At 41.7% G+C, this 8,757-nt stretch overlaps 1 long non-coding RNA gene across 1 annotated transcript; it reads left to right on the top strand.

The window, feature by feature from the left end:
* The first annotated feature begins 1,512 nt into the window (after positions 1 to 1,512).
* On the top strand, positions 1,513 to 4,526 carry LOC127531584 (uncharacterized). Its single transcript, XR_007938710.1, has 3 exons — positions 1,513 to 2,475; positions 2,584 to 2,691; positions 3,117 to 4,526. It is a non-coding gene; the product is annotated as an uncharacterized LOC127531584 (long non-coding RNA).
* The last annotated feature ends 4,231 nt before the right edge of the window (positions 4,527 to 8,757 follow it).

Below are 8,757 nucleotides of genomic sequence, written 5' to 3'. Positions count from 1 at the left end.
TACTGTTTTATTATCATCGTTAAAAATAGTGGAATAGTGTATTGTCCAAGTGAATAATAACAGCAAATATCTGTATTTATATTTTTCAAAATAATTAGAAATGCAATATTAATAACACTAATAATAATAATTGTTATTTTTTTTATCTAGCAGTAGTAACAGTAGTAATATTAAAGAAAATACAAAACACAATACAGTAATTATTATAATGATTATTTTAGTATTCTTTTTATTTCAATACTCTTTGCTCCAGTTTCCTGAGAGTCTGTGTTGAAATGTTGTTTTTGTTTCTGCTTCCAGAGGACGCTGGACTTCATCTCCTGGCCGGACTCCCCAGGTACCTCCCTTACCCCTTACCTGTCCGTCCTCCTGCCTCCTCCCTCTCTCACTATCCTTTTTCTCCCCTCCCTCCCCCTCCTCTCCTATCTCCTCCTGCCCCTCTCGCTCTGCTTTTTCCCCCCTCCCTCGCTCCATCTCTCCTCTTCCTCCTCCTCCCCCCGTCTCTCCTTCTCTCCCTCCTCTTCCCCCTCCTCTCCTATCTCCTTCTCCCCCTCTCGCTCCGCTTTTTCTCCCCTCCCTCCCCCCTCCTCTCCTATCTCCTTCTCCCCCTCTCGCTCTGCTTTTTCTCCCCTCCCTCCCCCTCCTCTCCTCCTCCTCCTCCTTCTCCTCCTTCCTCCCCCCTCCTTTCAAGCGTCTTCGCTGTTCTTCCCCCTTTCTCCTTTCTCTCCTCCCTCCCACCCTTGGTTCTTTTACACTCTCCCTGTCCCTCCCTCTCCCCCCACACTTTCCTCTCCACTTCCTAAACCTGTCCCAACCCTATCCCATAATACAAAAAAAAAAAAATCCCAACCCTATCCCATAATACAAAAAAAAAAAATCCCAACCCTATCCCATAATACAAAAAAAAGAAATCCCAACCCTATCCCATAATACAAAAAAAAAAAAAATCCCAACCCTATCCCATAATACAAAAAAAAAAAATCCCAACCCTATCCCATAATACAAAAAAAAAGAAATCCCAACCCTATCCCATAATACAAAAAAAAAAAAAATCCCAACCCTATCCCATAATACAAAAAAAAAAATCCCAACCCTATCCCATAATACAAAAAAAAAAATCCCAACCCTATCCCATAATACAAAAAAAAAAAAAAAATCCCAACCCTATCCCATAATACAAAAAAAAAAAAAAATCCCAACCCTATCCCATAATACAAAAAAAAGAAATCCCAACCCTATCCCATAATACAAAAAAAAAAAATCCCAACCCTATCCCATAATACAAAAAAAAAAAAAAATCCCAACCCTATCCCATAATACAAAAAAGAAATCCCAACCCTATCCCATAATACAAAAAAAAAAATCCCAACCCTATCCCATAATACAAAAAAAAAAAAAATCCCAACCCTATCCCATAATACAAAAAAAAAAAAAAAAAATCCCAACCCTATCCCATAATACAAAAAAAAAAAAATCCCAACCCTATCCCATAATACAAAAAAAAAAAAAATCCCAACCCTATCCCATAATACAAAAAAAAAAAATCCCAACCCTATCCCATAATACAAAAAAAAAAAAAAAATCCCAACCCTATCCCTGTCTCCTTCTATTCCTTCTCCCCCCTCCCTCTCTCTCCTCTCTCCTCCTCTCTTCCTTGTTCTCGTCCCCCGGAGCCTCCTCCAGCGCCACTGACTGGGCGCTGGAGTTGCAGGATATCGGAGGATGAGAACAAACTCTTCCTTCGGAGGCGGACTCTTCTTCCCATCCAAGTTTTTCTGTTGAGGGACCTCCTGACAAACGTACAGGCTCAGTCTAGTCTATCATGCAGGAGGTCCCTTCCTAGCATTTTTTACTAATCATTGTGTGAGTTTCTCTCCCCAGAAGTCTCCTGCCAGCCAACCTTCAGGGAAGAAGGTTCGCAAACCTTCCGTTTCATTAAATTTACCCCGTTTTATTTGAAACATTTTCGCTCCGTGTGATTTTCTGGATGTGATCTGGTCAGATTTTATTTGAATGAATCTCTTGTGATTATATCTGATCAGATCCATTCCAACTTTATTTGGATGAATTTTCTTCCATTGTATTTTGTGTGATTCTTTGAGCTCGGTTCTTGTCGGTGGGACTCTGGTCAGGGTGCCTGTCAGAGGTGTGGGCGGATCTGGGGGGGGATTGTGGGAAACCTCCTGTGGTCCCCCTCCTTACAGTGAAGCTCCGCTCTGTCAGAAGGTGGACAGGATGCAGACGGCATGTCACAGAGAAGCGACATGTGTGTGTCTGTATCCCACCCTGGACCCACAGTGGAGTCCACAGTGACAAGATCACAGTTCAGGAGAGTCACAGCGGGATTAAAAGGGGTGGTTAAATGTGTTATTTAAGATAGTAAATGTAGTGTGAGGGTGAAGCTCTCGCTGCCAGAGGGAAGTTTCCAGAAGAACAGGCACGTAAGGATCCCTGTGAATGCTGCTGCATGAAAAGGTGAGTTTGGGATTTTGATTTTGCATTCATCCATCTAATATTTTGAAATCTCAGCAATAACGCACCTCGACAAGATTCTGCCACGTCTGTCTTTTTCATTTCTTTCAGACCGATGATCCCGGGACCCAAGACCAAGACAAGGACGACCCCAAAAGACGACTTGAAGATGAGTGACCGAGCCCCAACAGAGATGAAGCCAGAGACGACGACCAGCCGGTGAGGAGAAGAAAGAACAACTTTATTGAGACTTTACTGGATGCACCGGTAATTGAAGTGTGCTGGAAAAAGAATGACCCAACAGACACTGCATGGTGACACAGGGATTGAGTATGTATCATATCACAGTCTGACAAAATGCAGTTATGCTACTCTATCTGAATTTTCAGAGTTCTTCACTGATTTACTCTCAGTACAGAGTCATTATAACAGGCGACTTCAGTGTCCATGCAGATGCTGGGAATGACAGCTTCAGCTGCATTCAGCTCATTGTTAGACTCAGTTTTTCTCAAAATGTTAATATTCCAACCCAGGCTGCTGGAGGATTTCCAATGATGCATTCCTCTCCTCTCCTCTCCTCTTTGTGTCTTCATACAGTCAGACCACCTTTGTATGTCACTGACTTTGTGTTTTGTCCTCTGCAGGTTTGTCTGGATCTGGAGCTCCATGTTTCTGATCTGCTGTTATCGGCCTCGGCAACCTCCAAACTATTCATGTTAGCTCCTTCCACTCTCCCCTCAACCCAACCAGAGGTTGTTTTTTTTTAACTTCCCAGATGGAAGTTTTTTTTCCTCACCCCAAATGGAGTTTTTTTTAAAACTTCCCAACAACAGGAAGTTTTTTTTCCTTCACACTGGTACCACGTGCTTGATCTGATCTCACTGCAAAAAGAGAGATCTTCAAATAATAAACAAAACAACACAATAGAACTGTATGTTTGTTTAAAAATGTAACGTGATGCACTCTTCCTTTTAGACTTATTATTGGAGAGCATGTTTTATGGCTAGCAAACTTCATTCATCACAAAAACATGGTTTCAAACCACTGGTTTCTCACAAACACCTGGACTCCATCTTAAAACTGCACAGCATTTGAAGATACTGATGGTTGTGTGATTACTTGGAGTAAATGCACGAGACAGTAAATTTGCTAAATACACAAATGCTGCATGATTAGTATTAACAGAATGTACTAATTTGCACTAAAAACAAAAAACTATACTACAAATTGTGCAGGGTTTCTATTATAGTATTTTGGATATGTCCCACAATGTATTATTATTATTATTATTATTATTATTATCATGTGCTGTAAGACTTTATACCATCAGCATCATTGGCTGATGTTAACATAAACCAGACTGATATCATATCAAACCATAAAATTTGCACAGCATTCTTGCACAGTGGCATTTTTGCACTTCTGAATGTATTTTCAAGTATTTATTCCTGTTTATTTTTCATCCTTGTACATATTTTAATTATTGTAATTATTATGTTTATTTCCTGGTATAAATATCCTTGCTGCTGTAACAATGTGAATTTCCCCTGGCATGGGGAGCAATAAAAGATTATCTTATCTTAGCTTACCTTAGCTTAGCTTAGCTTAGCTTAGCTTAGCTTATCTGTTCCGCTTGTCCTAACTTCAGTATGACCCTGAGCTGAAGGTTCTCCTTCAAACACTAACTCTGCAGTCTCCATTATCACATCAATCAACATTTCTTTCAGTCCCATGCTCATGAAGAGATTGATTACAAAATTGAAATGCATCATAATACATTTTTTGAGACTGCAGATGATTTATGTCTGAGACAATAACATTTCTTGCCGTTTTTCCGGCCTCAAATGGATATGAGACATTTTTTAATTTTATGCGCCTTGTAATGCACCCCTCTCAGAGGGGGAACGCTTAGATCTTTAGAAAGACTGGGAAAGCTGAGATGCAAAGTTCTTTTAAATTGGTCTTTTTGAGGCTGACAAGCTCGCTGCTGATTTTTAATTTATCTGCCGCCCGTCTTTGTTTCTAAAAGTGTTTCCGGTTGATGAGTTCGGTCTGAGCCCATTAAAGCGAGACAGTAATAACTGTCTTTTGCCTGAACGCATTTGTTCTCGTATTATTCCGAGACTCAGTCAGAGACGGATAGATTGATTACTGCTTCTCACATTATATGGGCATAATCAGAGAGACAGACAGATTGGTAACTGCAGCATCATTGTGAAAGCATGGCTAGAGAGAATGAAACTGAGGCCTGCTGGAGGTTTGTTGCCAAGTACCTGCTCAAAGGGAAATCTAATAGAAACTTTGGATTTTTGGTGTTTCTCTGTATCCAGGTTGTAAGGTCTTTGAATTACAATGTAAAGGGCCTTGTTTAACTGAACTGAAGAGATATTTCACAGGAGTGTAAAATTTTTAAAAAAGTATCTCACTGTTGCTAAGAGCGGCCTCACAGGTTGCTTTGACCGGTACAAAATGTCTTCAGCTGCTGTACATTCTGCATGTTAATTGAAGCACAAAGTCAAACTCAAAACTACAAACTGAGAAAATGTAAACGGAAAGCAAGGTTTCCTGTTATTATCATAGACTGTATATAAAGATGGACGTAGCATCTGGCTCCAGAATTGAAGCCAACCCGGAAGTGTCAAAAACTTGCAATATCAGGCCGTCCGCTAGGATTGGCTCCAAAAAATTTTTTCTCCATAGACCCCAATTCATTTTTGGAAAAAATAAAATTTGATAGACTGATTTCCTACAGCTCAGGATTTTTTCCCTGTTAGTTTTCATGGTCAAAATGAGAGATGAGGTGGCCGATCTTAAAATAAATCAATACTGAATTTTAAATGAATCGTTAAAGTTGGCGGAGCCAGGGGGCGTGGCTATACTTGATTGACAGTCCCATCGACTGGTCCTGCCCCGAGTTGCTCTCCGATCCAGCCTGTTTGATGACGCTTTTTACGTCACTGGCTCCAAAAAATCCAAAATGGCGACCAGGAAGTAGCAAAATCTGGGCTTCATTTTCTCGGAGCTGAAACCAACGGGTGACGTCACGGTTAGTTCACGCCTGGTTATGATTGTCCATTTGACTTTGAAAACTTAATTAAACTTGACAGCTTAAGATTACTGTAATTGTCCAAAACTCTCACTCTTAAGGCAGCAGGGAGACAGAAGAGAAGGGGAAACAGTGTTGCTGCTACACATTTTGGTCTGATCTGAGGAATACTGGTGAAGCAAGTTTTGAGGTTATCACGATAACTTCAGGTTTAACTCAGATCTTTTTGACACTTTGACGGTGCTTCACATCAACTCGGAGAGCTTAACCTGCTCCAGAGCTCGGCATGTTTCAGATAAGAGATCGCCGCATATAAAAGCACCATCTACTGGCCCAGTTCTCTTGGAAAATGTCATCAACATTCCTCGCAAATCCCGTGGACCTCCGTGTATAGATAGTGAGAGGAGAAGATAAGAGTTTTCAGAGCTACAAGCAATCTGGAAGCCATTTCACTGCTCTGTCTGCCTTTATGGAGCGATATAATCCTAAAAGAGAATCTGATTAAACCACTAAAGCGTTATAATTTGCAGGTGGGGCTTTTAGAATTTGCAATAAGCCCACTAATTAACTACAATGACGTTTAAACTCAGTTCTGTACTTGTTCCTGCTATGGCCCAGAGCCTTGGTCTTCTCTTTGTTGCTTTCCTCTTGCAGGTTTCTGGTGGGCGGAGCCTATAATCACCTAACCTGGTACACCTGGCTGGTGAACCTGGATATATATAAGCCAGCCTGCTCCACTCATGCTCTTTGTTGTTTTACTGTGGTTTGCGGATAACATGCACCACACATTGACCCTCACACACCACTGATGATGACGACCGCGCCTCATCCTCCTGTTTTCCTTCATAAATAACCTTCTGTTGCTCTTAAACCAACTCTTTTGTTGTGGCCTAAGAGCAAGTCATAGCAAACTGGAGGCTCATCCATTGTGAGGTATGGCCTGGTCTTTGTATGCTTCTTTCTCTTGGAGTTTTGTAACAAAACCTCATTTGAATTAAGCATTTTGTTAACAGCAGTGTGGACTGTTGCAGCTTTGTTGGTTGTGGACAGATAAATTCAACCTGGTGATACATGTGAGCTTCTCTTGTCTCGGCTCTTGGTAAACCATAAAAGGTGCCAGTTTTCTTGTCGCCTTTCTCAAGCCAGCAGCCTGTTGGTGCATAAATACCATTTAGCTAGTTTTGTGATTAGGCTGTTAAAGGAAACCTTCCTTTGTTGCGGCTGTTTAGGCCTTGGTGCACATTGTTAGGCCTCAGCACATGCCTTTAATCATGCTGTGTTGTGTGGTGATGCTAGTCTGAAGCACGGATGACTTTGTAGAAGCATTTATGGAGGCACCATGTGAAGGTTTTGTAGATGAGTGTTCAAAGGATCAGTTGATAAAAATTGCTGGTTGCTATAATGTTGATGTTGGTGATGAATGTATGAAATTAGAATAGAGGAAAGAAATTGCAGTGGAGAAAATAAGGCAAGGTGTTGAGCGGGAAAAAGCACTGTCCATTGAGAAGATGAGATGGGAAAGTGAACATGCAAAGCTTGATCTTGAAAGGCAAATGCTGTCTGTGTTTAGAGGGGAAAGTTGCAGCTGATGTTCTGTTTGCTGATGGTGTCTCTGGTCCAAGATGTTCCCCAGAAAGGGTGGATGTCTTGAGTTGAGACTGGTGTCTAAATTTAATGAAAAAGATCTTGAAGCTTTATTTGTCCTGTTTGAACGCCCAGCTGCTCCACAGTGGGATAGACTTTTTAAAATGGATGTAGATGCAAGTCATGTTGGCGCAGGAGCTTGTTGCAGTCTCCCACCAGAAGTTGGAGCATTTGGCATTAATGTTCCAATCCTACAGCTGGGACATCTGACACAAAGGGGGAACCAATGTTTTGCAAATGCATTGTCTTGATCATAATTGGATCGTCTGTATGTTTGTTTGTTTTTTTTGGTACTTTCTGCTGCGTCTCACCTTCTTAGATCTTCATGTTTCCTCTGAATCTCGCTTCAAAGATCCACTTGCTGCATGGGTAAAGGCAAGTGGGTTGTTTGGGACACCAGCAGTGAGATTTTCTTGTTATATTTTGGCATGTATTTTGTTTTTGTGCTAATACCATCAAGTTTATTGCTGCCGTTTTGGCCCCAGAGCCTTGGTCTTCTGTCTCTTGCAGGTCTCTGGCTGGGCAGAGCCTATAATCCTGGTACACCTGGCCAGTGTACCTGGTTATATAAGCCGGCCTGCTCTCTGCTCGGCTCCTTTCACACTCACCCATGCTCTACCTGCATTTTACTGTGGTTGCTTCACACTGACCACTGTCACCACACACCCTCACACACCACTGATGCTCGCTACCACACCTTGTGTTTTTCTTAATAAGTAAGCTTCTGTTGCAGCTAAGTCTCTCTGCATCTCTTTTGGCCTAAAAGCCAGTCATAACATACCTTAAACTGTTTAATACTGCCAGGACGGTTGTATCCTTTACATACCAAAAGAATACATCGAAGTGCCACGTTCATGTAACGAAATATGCAGCTGTAATCGTTTGATAGTCAGGCTCTTATAATTTGGTAGTGATATTGATGAGCTTGTTAATATTGACACTGTCTGCGGCTTTAATTCGTGCTTTGACTGCTGCAGTTGTGTTGCTTTCAGTCTGTAATAGATTTCCCTAATATTATAGTTTGCTATTCATTTGTAAAATGTCACTCTGGGGTCAGACTTATGCATATTTGTGATAATCTGGTGCCAACTTCACCACTCTCATGTGAATATGCTCACATCGGGCTCAAAAACCAGGGCTGACTTACAGAGTTGATCGCTTTGACTGCCTGTCCCGGCTACAACTGTTTGGTTGAGTGAAACCAAAAAGAAAAAGACAACCTATAGGTATGCTGAACATGCTTTGGATTGGATTTAAAGAATCGTGGCCTGTAGGTGGGGTTTTTTTTGGGTGGGAGGGGATTTGGGCTTTTGTGGTTATGATGGGACAGACTGGCGACCTGTCCTGGGTGTCCCCTGCCTTCGCCCGAGTCGGCTGGGATAGGCTCCAGCACCCCCCGCGACCCTAATGAGGATAAAGCGGTGTATAGAGGATGGATGGATGGATGGTTATGATGGGCCTCCACTTCCTATCAGGTTTCATCACCATGGTAACGTTTACTGCACACCTAAATTGCTCTGAGGCTTGCTTATGTAATCTTTTATCCTGAAGATCAGTGCGTGTAAAAATGCTACCTAATGAATTATCTGTTCCCT

Source organism: Acanthochromis polyacanthus, chromosome 21 (genome assembly GCF_021347895.1).
Source record: "Acanthochromis polyacanthus isolate Apoly-LR-REF ecotype Palm Island chromosome 21, KAUST_Apoly_ChrSc, whole genome shotgun sequence".
Taxonomy (NCBI): Eukaryota; Metazoa; Chordata; class Actinopteri; family Pomacentridae; genus Acanthochromis; species Acanthochromis polyacanthus.
The sequence above is the reverse complement of the archived record's forward strand: the minus strand, read 5'-3'. Positions and strand labels throughout refer to the sequence as shown.